The sequence below is a fragment of the Lathyrus oleraceus genome, chromosome 5 (assembly GCF_024323335.1).
Source record: "Lathyrus oleraceus cultivar Zhongwan6 chromosome 5, CAAS_Psat_ZW6_1.0, whole genome shotgun sequence".
Lineage (NCBI taxonomy): Eukaryota > Viridiplantae > Streptophyta > Magnoliopsida > Fabales > Fabaceae > Lathyrus > Lathyrus oleraceus.
In genome coordinates this window covers 348,856,912-348,868,876 of record NC_066583.1, presented here as the reverse complement: position 1 = coordinate 348,868,876, position 11,965 = coordinate 348,856,912, and the positions used below count along the sequence as shown (strand labels likewise).

Genomic DNA, 11,965 nt, shown 5'->3' with positions numbered 1-11,965 from the left:
AGAGCTCAAGACAAGAATGTGTGGGTTCAGAAAGTGGGAACCCTTCTACACATTCGATACTGACTCAACTGTACAATTGTACAAGATCTTGGGTTTGTATCTGCAATGCATCAACACAGTGGTGTGAGCAAAACAGAAGACACACTGAATAGCAGGGGATAGGTTGCATATCCCTTGGGTTCTGCCAATTGCCTCTTCACTTAGGAGGTCTTTGACTCTATGCAAGGACAAATGTAAACAGTCACAAACATTGCCTCTTAAGGAGGACTTCAGACAGTTGCCTGGCCAAGTAACAGGCCAGGTCTTCCAGACTACATGAAGTTAGGAAGTTGTACCTCAATGCAAATTGCTTATACACGCAAAGCAAAGCAAAAGTTCACAAGGAACTGAGCAACTAAAGTACCAAAATTGAAGGACAGTCGTGGTATAGACGTTGTTTGGTGTTTTTGATTCGAAACAGATGAAGCAAGGCCCTCCAAATGATGATTGGTGAAGGTTCTTTGGCTTGCAATGGCTTGGAATGGCCTCAAACAACTTCTGCCATGGATGATGTGTGAAGAAAACAGTTGGATAAAAGCTGTTACAGATGGAGAATGATGATTGAAAAGTGTCCACAATGATGTTTGGATGGTGGAACAACAATGGCCAGGCTCAGTTCTTTGAGAGTTTTGGACAGGTTTTGGAAAAATGCAAAGATGTGTTTTTGAGAGAATGAGTTTTTTCTGCTGTGTATGGCTGCTTCTGAGGCTTCCAATTGACAGAAAATGAGGAAAAGATCTGCTGTTTTTGTGGTACAGATCATGGTCCATGGATTTGTGGGATGTGGTGGTTGAATGTTGTACTTTCTTTCAAGATTTCAAGCAACTTGGCATGGGCTATGTGTACTGCACAAAAAGGACTTTGAACATGCTGCAAATAACATTCTAAACAATTCCCAATTGGCCAAATGGTTTAAAAATCACTAATTCAAAAAGTCAACCTTTGGTCCACACTTGAATTTAAATGAGACAAGTCAAAAAATGCCATTTTGATTGGTGAAGTTTTGGTACATGAAAGTTACATTTTTGGAAAGAGGGGATCAAATGTGACTTGTAGGAAAAAACCCCACCCAAATTGGCCAAATGGTTTGAGAGATATGGCCTTTTGAAGTTCAAGAATTTCTGCAATCGATTCGATCATAACTTGCCAACCATACATGGGAATTGAGTGTTCTTGGACTTTTTGAAAATGGGAGAACAAGATCTTCAACTTTCATGTTGGGCAAAAATTCATTTGAAGCTTGTATCATGATGCAAGTTTGAGGATCAAGACTTTCCATTTTTGGTAAGTTTCAGTTACAGGTCCAGTTTCCATTTTTGGAAATTTCTGATCTGGCTTCAAATTCTTCCATGATGGTGTTTGACATGATATATGAGGACTTTATGGACATGAATGAGACCTCTCAAACCAATTTCCATCATCAAATCACTGATTAAATGGACAGTTGACCAACAGTTGACTTTTAGGGTTTCTGACTGACTGTGCATTGACTGATGACTTCTGAACATCCAATCCTTGACCAAAACACTTCAAATGGATCCCCAAGTCATGTGAACATGTTGAACCAACCCTAGGGCCTTGGCTCCTTGGGAATTGTGCTTGCTTGCTTGACTGACTGATCTCCTGATCAGTTTGACCTAATTTCTTGACTTGCTTGCACTTGAGGCAAAAGAGGCAATGCAATACTATGCAATGGACCATGATATGCTATGACCTAGTATGAGAATGTATGTACAATGATGGGTGCAAATTTGAGGTGCTACAATATCGACTCACAATGAGCATGCAATTGCGTGAAGCTCTCTACATGTTTTCTGCTTCATTTGAACGTCGTCCTCTTTTTGATGGGTAAAGTGTAGTGATTATTCAGTGGTATAAGTTGTCACAGTTACTAATGGTACTCTCTCTTGACGTTTTTGGCCTTCTTTTCAGTGTTGTTTTCCTAGCCCTTTATATAGAATTATGCACGCATCACCATTTCAGCAAAGGAAGTTGCAGGCCTCTAGGGAAGAGATTCATTAAAGTGTCTCACCCTTAAGCCATTTTGAAATGCTCATATGAGCATTTCCTGATTGTGGTAAACAACATTGATAGTCACCTTATTGAAGTGAGCAAGATACTCTCTTAGAGATTCAGAAGGATCTTGACGAATGTTGAAAAGGCTGGTGGCGATCGTCTTTCTATTTTTGGTTGTTGCAAATTGATGGACTAGATTCTTCACAAAGTCCTGATAACTTATGAATGAAAGAAGAGGTAAACCCATGTACCATCTTAATAATTCCTCTTTGAAGGTGCTAGAGAGAAGCTTGCATTTTAAGAAATCAGAAGCTCTAATGATTTCCATCTACGTGTTAATGGAAGTGACATGCTCGTATGAGTCACTGCATCCATCAAACTTGGCCATTAAGGGTGGCTTAAATTCTCTAGTACAGTCGCTCCCCATATTTCATCTGGAAAAGGATGAGGTCCAATATTTTAACCTCTTCTGTAGGGTTAAACTTCTGCTAGCATTGTTGGATATGGAAGATGTTATCCTCCAAAGTATGATTTTTGCAGCGCAAGTCATCCATGGTAGCGTGCATCTCTACCATGACGCTATCCTCGCCTTCATACTCATCGTTGGCTGGAGTTGCTGCCTTATTGTTCAGGATGATGAACATAGGGTTGAATGTGAGGGCAACAATCTAGTTAAATATTGTAATGGTAGCTCAAGTCAGTTTTATTAGGGCCTAACAATGGGAGTTAATTGTACTTTTTAAAAGTACAATACGTGATAACCCCTAGTGATTAAGGGTTGTCAAATATTTTTAGGGTTTGTTGTGGTGTTAGAGTTAACTCGCACATGGATGTGAAAAGCTCAGTATGTAGTATTTTCACGTAATGAATGGCCTCTCCCTCAACCTTAAGGTTGAGCTATTTATAGAAATCCTTTGGCCTAGATCTTAGGCTCCCAGAAAGTAATGATTGCTTATAGGAGCGTGTCAATGTGGCAATTAATCTCTTATTATTAAGGAGAATAAGATCAATCCTCCATTGTCTCTCTCTTTACATTGTCGTGTACTGAGACACATCACCTACATATTTCTATGAGACACATCACATACAATCAATCTTGAGAAAAAAAGAATCACATCTAAATGATGGACACTCGATCTAATAAACGGGGATCAAAAAGTTATCGTAAACAATGTATTACGTCGTTCCCCTTTCTACAAAGTATTTTCAAAGTAACATGCACTATGAGGTTTTTTTTACCGAGATAACCCAGTTTTTCAAAAAAAATCCCAAAATACCCATGGTTTCAGAAAAATTCCCAAAGTACCCCAATTTTAGGAGGAGTCTCCAATTGAATTGGCGACTCCTCTTAAAACTTGAATGGAGGCGTCAATTGGATTGGCTAGGACAGGTGCCCTAGCCAATCCAATTGGCGCCTATGTGTAAGTTTTAAGAGGAGTCGCCAATTTAATTGGCTACTCCCTCAAAAAAGACTCAAATGACAAAACCTCCAACATGAAAGTTGTAGAGCTTTTCAAGACAATGAATTTGGACATAAATTTTGCATCATTTGGATTTTTTATGAGAAAGTTATGGGCACTTGAAGTTGGACTTCTGGTTTTTTCAACTGTTATCTGACCTATAATGTTTTGTATTATCACATGTGTTTCTTTTAGAATTATGAAATTTTGTCCAACATAACAATTGAAGTAGACATCTCAAACTTTCCAATGCACTTGTTCCCACCTCAAAATAAAAAAAATGAAGGAGTTAGGCCCTTGGGAAGTTGACCCAAAATTAGGGTTTTAGTCAAAACACGTGTATGTGAATTTTGCCAAAAGGGACCAACTTCAAGCCCTTCTGTTTGAATGATAAAAGCCTCAAATTACAAAACCTTCAATATAAAAGTTGTATATCTTTTCAAGACAATGAATTTAGGCTAAAATTTTGCATCATTTGGAGTTTTTATGAAAAAGTTATAGGCACTTGAAGTTGGACTTTTTCACATTTCAACCGTTATCTGACCTATAATGTTTTGTATTATCACATGTGTTTATTTTAGAATTATGAAATTTTGTCCAACATAACAATTGAAGTATACATCTAAAACTTTCCAATGCACTTGGTCCCACCTCAAAATCATAAAAAATGAGTGAGTTAGGTCCTTGGGAAGTTGACCTAAAATTAGGGTTTTAGTCAAAACATGTGTATGTGAATTTTGCCAAAATGGAGTTTACACAAAGAAACCTAATGTTTGGAGTTTACACAAAGATAAATTTGATATAATACGACTTGATATTAATAAAGTTTGGAGTTTACACAAAGAAACCTAATGGTGATGATCGGGATCACCTAACCGACCTCCGGTCCCACATCCCCTAGCTACCTTAACCCTTTGCCCTAACCCACGTTGACGATTTTGCATCAGTGTTTGTTCATCTGAGGGGCCATGAGCGTCACTACCAATTACAGGAGAAGGTCCGTTGAGGTATTCAGCCAACTCAGCATAGTCTTCAGTATGCAATGATGGTGTACCACCGTAACTGAGCTCATGACCCATGCCAGAGAAGTTGGGATGTGGTTGACTCATGGATAGGCGACCGAGATGATTGAAGGGAGACATGGGTGTGAATTATGCGTCTAGGAAAGGTTGGAAAGGTTGTTGGGGTGTTTGGTAAAGATAGGGTTGTGGGATGTTTTGGTTTTGTGATGTTTGGGCTTCTTGGCTACGGTAGGAGGAAGGGCGGTTGGTGTTTTGGCTAAGGCGACTTTGGTAGGGTGATTGTGTGGGTGCTGTCGCAACCTGAAAAATACAGTATGCGAAAAAACAACCGGCGAGAAAGAAATGACAGAAGAGTCGCCAACATGCATTATTTATCCCAAAGGAGGGAAAGGAAACGCTCGAAGTAAACCTGGAGAAAGGAAAGGAAAAGACAAGGTCTCGCAACTAAATCTTGGGTTCGGGAGTCGATTATGCGAAGGGAAGGTATTAGCACCCCTACGCATTCGTAGTACTCTACGGGATCCACTCTTGTTGTTCTTGTCTAAAGGGTGTGTGTTTATCTAATGTACTATTTACTAAAAGAAAGGGTCAAAGAAAATGACTCGCACGGATGTCGCATCCATTGCATACGTATCTCATCTGAATATGAGAATCAGAGTCTTCGTAGCTCGGCTACCTATAGGTTAAAGAGATGTGTGCTCGCTAAGACATCGCGTCTTATGCCTACATATCTCATCTGGAATGAGAATCAGAGCATAATGTAGTTCAACTAACTACGGGAATAAGGGTCTCGATTGCAACTAGGGCAAGAGAAAGGGAATGTCTCGATCGCAACGAGGGCGAAAACAAACAAAGATTAGTTGTTAGTTGTCAGTCTAACTCGGCAAGACCTCGCATCTTGTGCCTACGTATCTCATCTGAACATGAGAATCAGAGTTGCCGTAGTTCGGCTACATAGGGATTGCCATCTGAACATGGACTTACAAAGGAGGACACTAGTTGTGTCAAAGGAGAGTGGGCAATGTGTTCACGTCCTAGCAGTAGGTGTCGCAGCTCGCTGAATCGAGTCTTAGGCAGTTACCTCTTTGCAATAGGATGGATTGACATGCCACAAGATCGGAGACGCACGGAAGGTCTAAAAGAAATGGGGAAGTTCTGCCCTAGAGTTGTCATGCAATATGTACTTAGGTGTTAGGATTTACAAATCTATATTCGGAAAAGCGTCATCTATCTCTACTCAACAATCGTGGCCGAAACATTGTTTTGTATCTCTTAAGACAATATATCTTTCATTTTAAAAGGTTTTTGATTGGTCGCACGGCGGCGAGAAAAAGAGTTTGATTGGTTGGATGTGCTTTGAGTGATGGCGAGAACTAGGATTGGCGAGATATACATCTTGAATCCTAGCCTCAGGAGTGCATGGTATACACCATGTTCCATTTCCATCTTTATTTGCAAAAGTGTTTAATAGAGATTAAGTATTTTTAGGTTTGATTGAGAAAGGGTTTGAAGAAACCGCATTGACAATTTTAGACGATGGCGAGAGCTAAGATTGGCGAGATATACATCTCGAATCCTAGTCTCAGGAGTGCATGGTATACACCATGTTCCATTTCCACCTTTATTGAAAAAGTGTTAAATAAGAATTAGGTATTTTGAGTTTTGTTGTGAAAATGACTTGACCTAGATCAAGTATTGATGGACGTTTGAGAAAGATTTGAATGAATGTTTGAGAAAACAAAGTGGGTAAATTGGATGATGGCGAGAGCTAGGATTGGCGAGATATACATCTCGAATCCTAGTGTCAGGAGTGCGTGGTATACACCACGTTCCACTTCCATCTTTATTGAAAAAGTCTTGACTATGAATTAATATTTTTTGAGTTTTTATTAGAGAAAATGGCTTGACGTTGAATCAAGCATTTGATGAAAGTTTGAAAGAAAAGGAATAGAATAGGAGGGCGAAATGAATTGATTTGTTTATTGAGAAAATACTCGACGTTGGATCGAGTCATATTTTTGTATTTTTTTCAGAAATGGTGGATTTTACTCTTTGGTTAGTGTCTAAAACAAATAGAGAAATAAAACAATACAACATTATATACACATTGGGGAAGTGGGGTACATTTTGTCAAATGGGGATTCAAAATCATGAAATAATTAGATCAGGCCCAAACAACAAATGATGCGAAATATGAGTGTAAGTGCAAGAGAACCGGCTCATTGTAAGAAAGCCCAAGAGTAAGCTATGTGAGGTTGATGGCGATGCTTAAAAAGCAATTGACTTACAAAGGTGTGGAAAATGGGCTCGATATTAAATCGAGAAAAATATGATTTTTATAGTTTTAAAATGGTTTTGAATGAATGATGAAATTAATAAAAAAAACAAATTTGTGTTATAAAATAATAATGAAACCATGAGTATAATAAAACATAAACATAAAAAATATTAAAAGAAAATAAAATACTAAAAAATGCTACATATGAGTATTGAACCCACTCCACTTAAGAATATGGAAACCACCCCTCTCCACCAGGCCACTTATGACTAGTTGTTCTTCATAATGCTAATTTAGATATATAAACCAAGATAAATTAAAAAATAGAATTAAAATAAAAAACTAATAAAAAAAGAAATCTGTTGGACTACCCTAATTAACCCAGCCGCTTGGCTGTTGGGTTTTTTAATGGGAATATGAATTGAAAAAGAGAAAATATTTATTAACTACTTAGGAAGTTTAAACAAAATTTAATGGTTTCAAAACTTATTCTGTTTAAAATGAATTAAAGAAAAAATAAATAAATTGGAAAAGATACAGATTGCCCTCAACCTCTCTCTCTCCCCAATCTTACAAACTCGCTCTCTCCACTCAACGAATCCCTCTTACGAACTCGCTTCTCTCGTCTCCCTTACGAAATCGCTCGCGTCGTCTCTCAAGCCTCTCTCTCGAAGTCTCTCGACGAAATCTCTCTCTCACGCGACCTCACGTTCCTCTCAGTCTCCCTCAACGAAGTCTCTCTCACACACGAAAAATCACGGCTGAAACAGAAACAAAGAGCTCACCTTCGGACCTTCGACGACGACGACCACTCAGGTAACGAATCTCCCTCCTTCACTCATTCCAATCAGTTCCTTATTTGGGGATTAGGGTTCTCTTGTGGAGTTTTCCGCCTCCAAGTTTTTTGTTGTTGATTCGTTCCCTATTTATGCTTTTCAAATTAGGGTTTCAATTGGTGTCTTTGGTGTTCCAGAAGAGTAACTCTGCAATACCACTTCGGTGCTCAGAAATAGGATCGGCCTCTTTGATGCTAGAATTGGAACAGGTAATCTGAGCTCAAACTTTCTCTTTGAATTTTGTTTCTATTCCAATTTGGGAATTTTCTGGATTTTTAACGCTTGCCAATTGACCCTACCTTTTTTACTTATTAGTTGAGAAGAGCGAGAAAATGTCATTTGCAGATACGAAATCCTGGACTTGATAACCTTGAGGAAGTCAATAGCTTTTGCAGCCTTGGGTGCTTTAGACGAGATTGAACGAGAATTTTCCATGTCGCCCAACAAGATATCACCTTCACCGCTGGAGAGAGGGTCCCACTTTTGTAACTCTTGATGTCGAGCTTCCTTAGAATGAGATGCTAAGTCGGATGATAAAACCTCTACTCTTATTGCCTCTTTGTGAAACCGCTTTCTCCTTAGAGCATTGGCTAAAAGAAACCGAAGGTGCAGCGCTTGAAAATACAATATCCCGTCCCCGAGTCCAGTCAATTAGCAGCTTGGCACCAGAAATTAACTGTCTCCTTAACTTTACATCAGCAATAAGACCAGAGTATGAAACTTCAAAAACAACACCTCGCTGCATGGCCATTTGACAAGTTTTGATTATCTTTCCTTCGTTTTGCAGCAGGCTTGTGTATTGTGCAGATGTCCATTTTGGTCTAGACTTGGTTCAGTGTGTTAATGTTTGCAGGTTTATGAAAAATGGATTTGATGTGTTTGAACTCTGACTTGTTAAATGTGTGGTTTTGATAGTGACCAATGTGAATTGGTTTAATTTTTGCAGGTTATGGTTGGAGTCGAGATGAGATAAGCTCATATTTGTGATTCTTCTCCGAGCTATGCCAGCAAACAACTAACTGATATCCGATTTCTTCAAGTTCAAACAATTATCTGTTGCTTGGCTATACAACTCTTGAACTTGATTTAATTCTTTCTCCGCAACTTCCAATTGCTTCTGAAGTTCTTGACCTATTGCATCATTTTCAGCTTGAAGTTCTGCAATTCCGTTTAAGCTGTACCTCTTCACCTGTCTCGGATATTGGAAGCGATGCAACCAATGCATCAAACTGCTTAGCAGCTTTCACCAAAGAAGCACTCATCAACTTTGGTTCTTCAGAAAAGTTTGCCCCATCCTCCGTAGGCTGTGCAGGTGGTGGTTCATGGTAATTTGGTGAGAGCCGGTTAGGAGGTGCGTCCCTTTGCAATGTCCCAACGGTATTAAAAGCTAAATTTGCAATCGAATTAACTTGTTCTTGTAGCTGCAAGCGCAATTTTGCTTCTCCAAATCACTTATTATTCTGTTTTAACTTTTCAATAGCAGAGAAGGGCAAAACAATTATTTATTCTTTCCATTTTTCTGTTGTGGCTTTTGTAACCGAAACATGGACTGCTGTGATATTGCAGGGAGTTTTCCAGCGTTCTCTGATGGATAGCATAGCTCTCCGTTCATGTTTCAGAACCCTCTGTCCTCTCTTCCAGCGGATATCTGAAGTTTCTGAAGGAACACAAGCAGCAGCATGTGACCATCCACGCCACTGAAACTTTGATGATCCAACAGAATCACAAACCTCAATGGACAAGTGATCGCATTTGGGAGTGACGTTGAGAATTGAGCGGAGGGAGGAGCATGAGATGAGAAGCTTCTTTCTCATATTGATGATTACGCTGTTCTTCGATGAGCTTTTCTGCAACTCCAGCTGCTATGTGAAGCAAAGGCTGTTTCTCTTAGCCCAAACACAACAGAGAGAAGTGGATGGTTCACCACCGGAATTTCTCGAATCAAATCTCTGGTTGAAATGGTTCCGTCTGAGCAACAGTCTTCTTTCTTTATTTTATTTTTTTGTAAAGAATGTAGAAAACAATTGATGAATAGAGTAAATCGGAATTCGCAGTACTGTTACATGGACTGTACATTGCATATCATTTCCAAATACTTATCTAGACTCATTCACAGTATCACAATCCTACCAAAATTGTTACAATGCAAGCTTAAACCTTTTTGAAACACACTCACGTAAACCATATTTGTTATTGTCAAAATTTTCATCCAAGAGATACCAAAGAACATATATAACTTTAAGCAACGGGAAAAACAAAATTTTAGAGCGTGGAGTCCTCTCCGGTACATTGGTTGTCCATTCTCGTACTGCTTAAACTATAAGCATACAAATAGTCACCATTAATTGTCATGCCCACATGCAGCAACTAGAAAGTAGAGTTTAGACATGTGATGGCCCACTAAATATGGTTTCCCAAGGTCTATTTGATGCGGCCGAGTAAACCGATGAAGTTTTATTCCTTTTTAAATCAAACTTGGGTAACTCTCCGTGAATTGATGTATATCCCAAATTGTCCATTTTCTCCTAGCCCAACAAAATCATCATTCTTAGTCATATTAAACTCACGTGCTTCTTTCACCGTCCTTGAGACCACTAGTTGGTAAAATTTCTCATGTCTTAGATGTTGCACTTCCCGACGTTGCCCCTAAGACCATCAAAGGCATAGTTGGACAGAAGACATGTGGAAAATTATTTTAATCATGCATGAATGAAATGATTGTAACATGAATAAAAGATCTTTCAATATGGAGTGAAGAGTTTAAACGTGAAATGGTCATGAGGAGGAATGCAAATGACTGATTGATGAAAAAAAATAAAATAAAAATTCAGGGCCAAAATCGGGGTATGACAGTTGCCCCTATTTAAGTATCTTCAACTAGAGAATATGAAGCAGGACACTCTTCATATGATCATAATGGGAGATGGTTAAATACAAAGAAGATCCGGATTTTGATCCTGAATTCCTATGTCATAATGTGATATGATATGCATGGCTGCGTGATTTTTTTTTTTTTAATTTTTTTTAATTTTTTTTTTGAAAGAAAAGGAGGGCAAATTTTGAGATGTTACAACTGTCCCTATTTAATCCACTGTGAATCTGTCGATATGAATAGCCTCGGCTTTCTGACGATTAGGGTGAAGAGTGATTGAATACCAAGAACAGACGAACAATTTGCACTCCGCTGGGAAAATAATTAACAATGCCTGTCAGAATCGGCAAAGAAGCAATCTCAAGAGAAGAATCCGTCTGGTACGGTGAAAATCGGCCTGAGTACCAAAACAGAAAGTTGGCCGGGATACCAAAATAAATGGTAACACAGGAATACCCATGGACTGAACGCCGCACATTAGTCTGAACACTAAGCATCGGAATATGAGAGTATCAATGTTGGTCTGATCACCGGAAATCTGGTCTGAACACCACTTCGATCTGAAAATCGGAAAATTGGCCTGAATGCCACAAGTACTTCGACTTGATCGTCTGGAACTTCTTCGATCTGAAAATCGGAAAAAACTGGGTTGAATGCCATAAGTACTTCGACCTGATTGTCGGAAACTTCTTCGATCTGAATATCGGAAAAAACTGGCCTGAATGCCACAAGTACTTCGACCTGATTGTCGGAAACTTCTTCGATCTGAACATCGGAAACTGGCCTGAATGCCACTTCGGTCTGGATACCGGGAACTGGCCTGAATGCCATAAGTTGTATCGACCTGAATGTCGGAAACTTCTTCGATCTGAAAATCGGAAAAAACTGGCCTGAATGCCACAAGTACTTCGACCTGATTGTCAGAAACTTCTTCGATCTGAAAATCGGAAAAAACTGGCCTGAATGCCATAAGTACTTCGACCTGATTGTCGGAAACTTCTTCGATCTGAAAATCGGAAAAACTGGTCTGAATGCCACAAGTACTTCGACCTGATCGTCGGAAACTTCTTCGATCTGAAAATCGGAAAAAACTGGCCTGAATGCCACAAGTACTTCGACCTGATTGTCGAAAACTTCTTCGATTTGAAAATCGGAAAAACTGGCCTGAATGCCACAAGTACTTCGATCTGATCGTCGGAAACTTCTTCGATCTGAAAATCGGAAAAAACTGGCCTGAATGCCACAAGTACTTCGATCTGATTGTCGGAAACTTCTTCGATCTGAATATCGGAAAAACTGGCCTGAATGCCACTTCGGTCTGGATACCAGAAAAACTGGCCTGAATGCCACAAGTTGCGTCGACCTGATCGTCGGAAACTTCTTTGATCTGAACATCGGAAAAACTGGCCTGAATGCCACTTCGGTCTGGATACCGAAAAAAC

General features: G+C 39.3%; 1 pseudogene; it reads right to left on the bottom strand.

Moving 5' to 3' along the window:
* Positions 1-8,666: 8,666 nt before the first annotated feature.
* LOC127080609 (mediator of RNA polymerase II transcription subunit 21-like) lies at positions 8,667-9,465 on the bottom strand (annotated as a pseudogene).
* Positions 9,466-11,965: the final 2,500 nt, after the last annotated feature.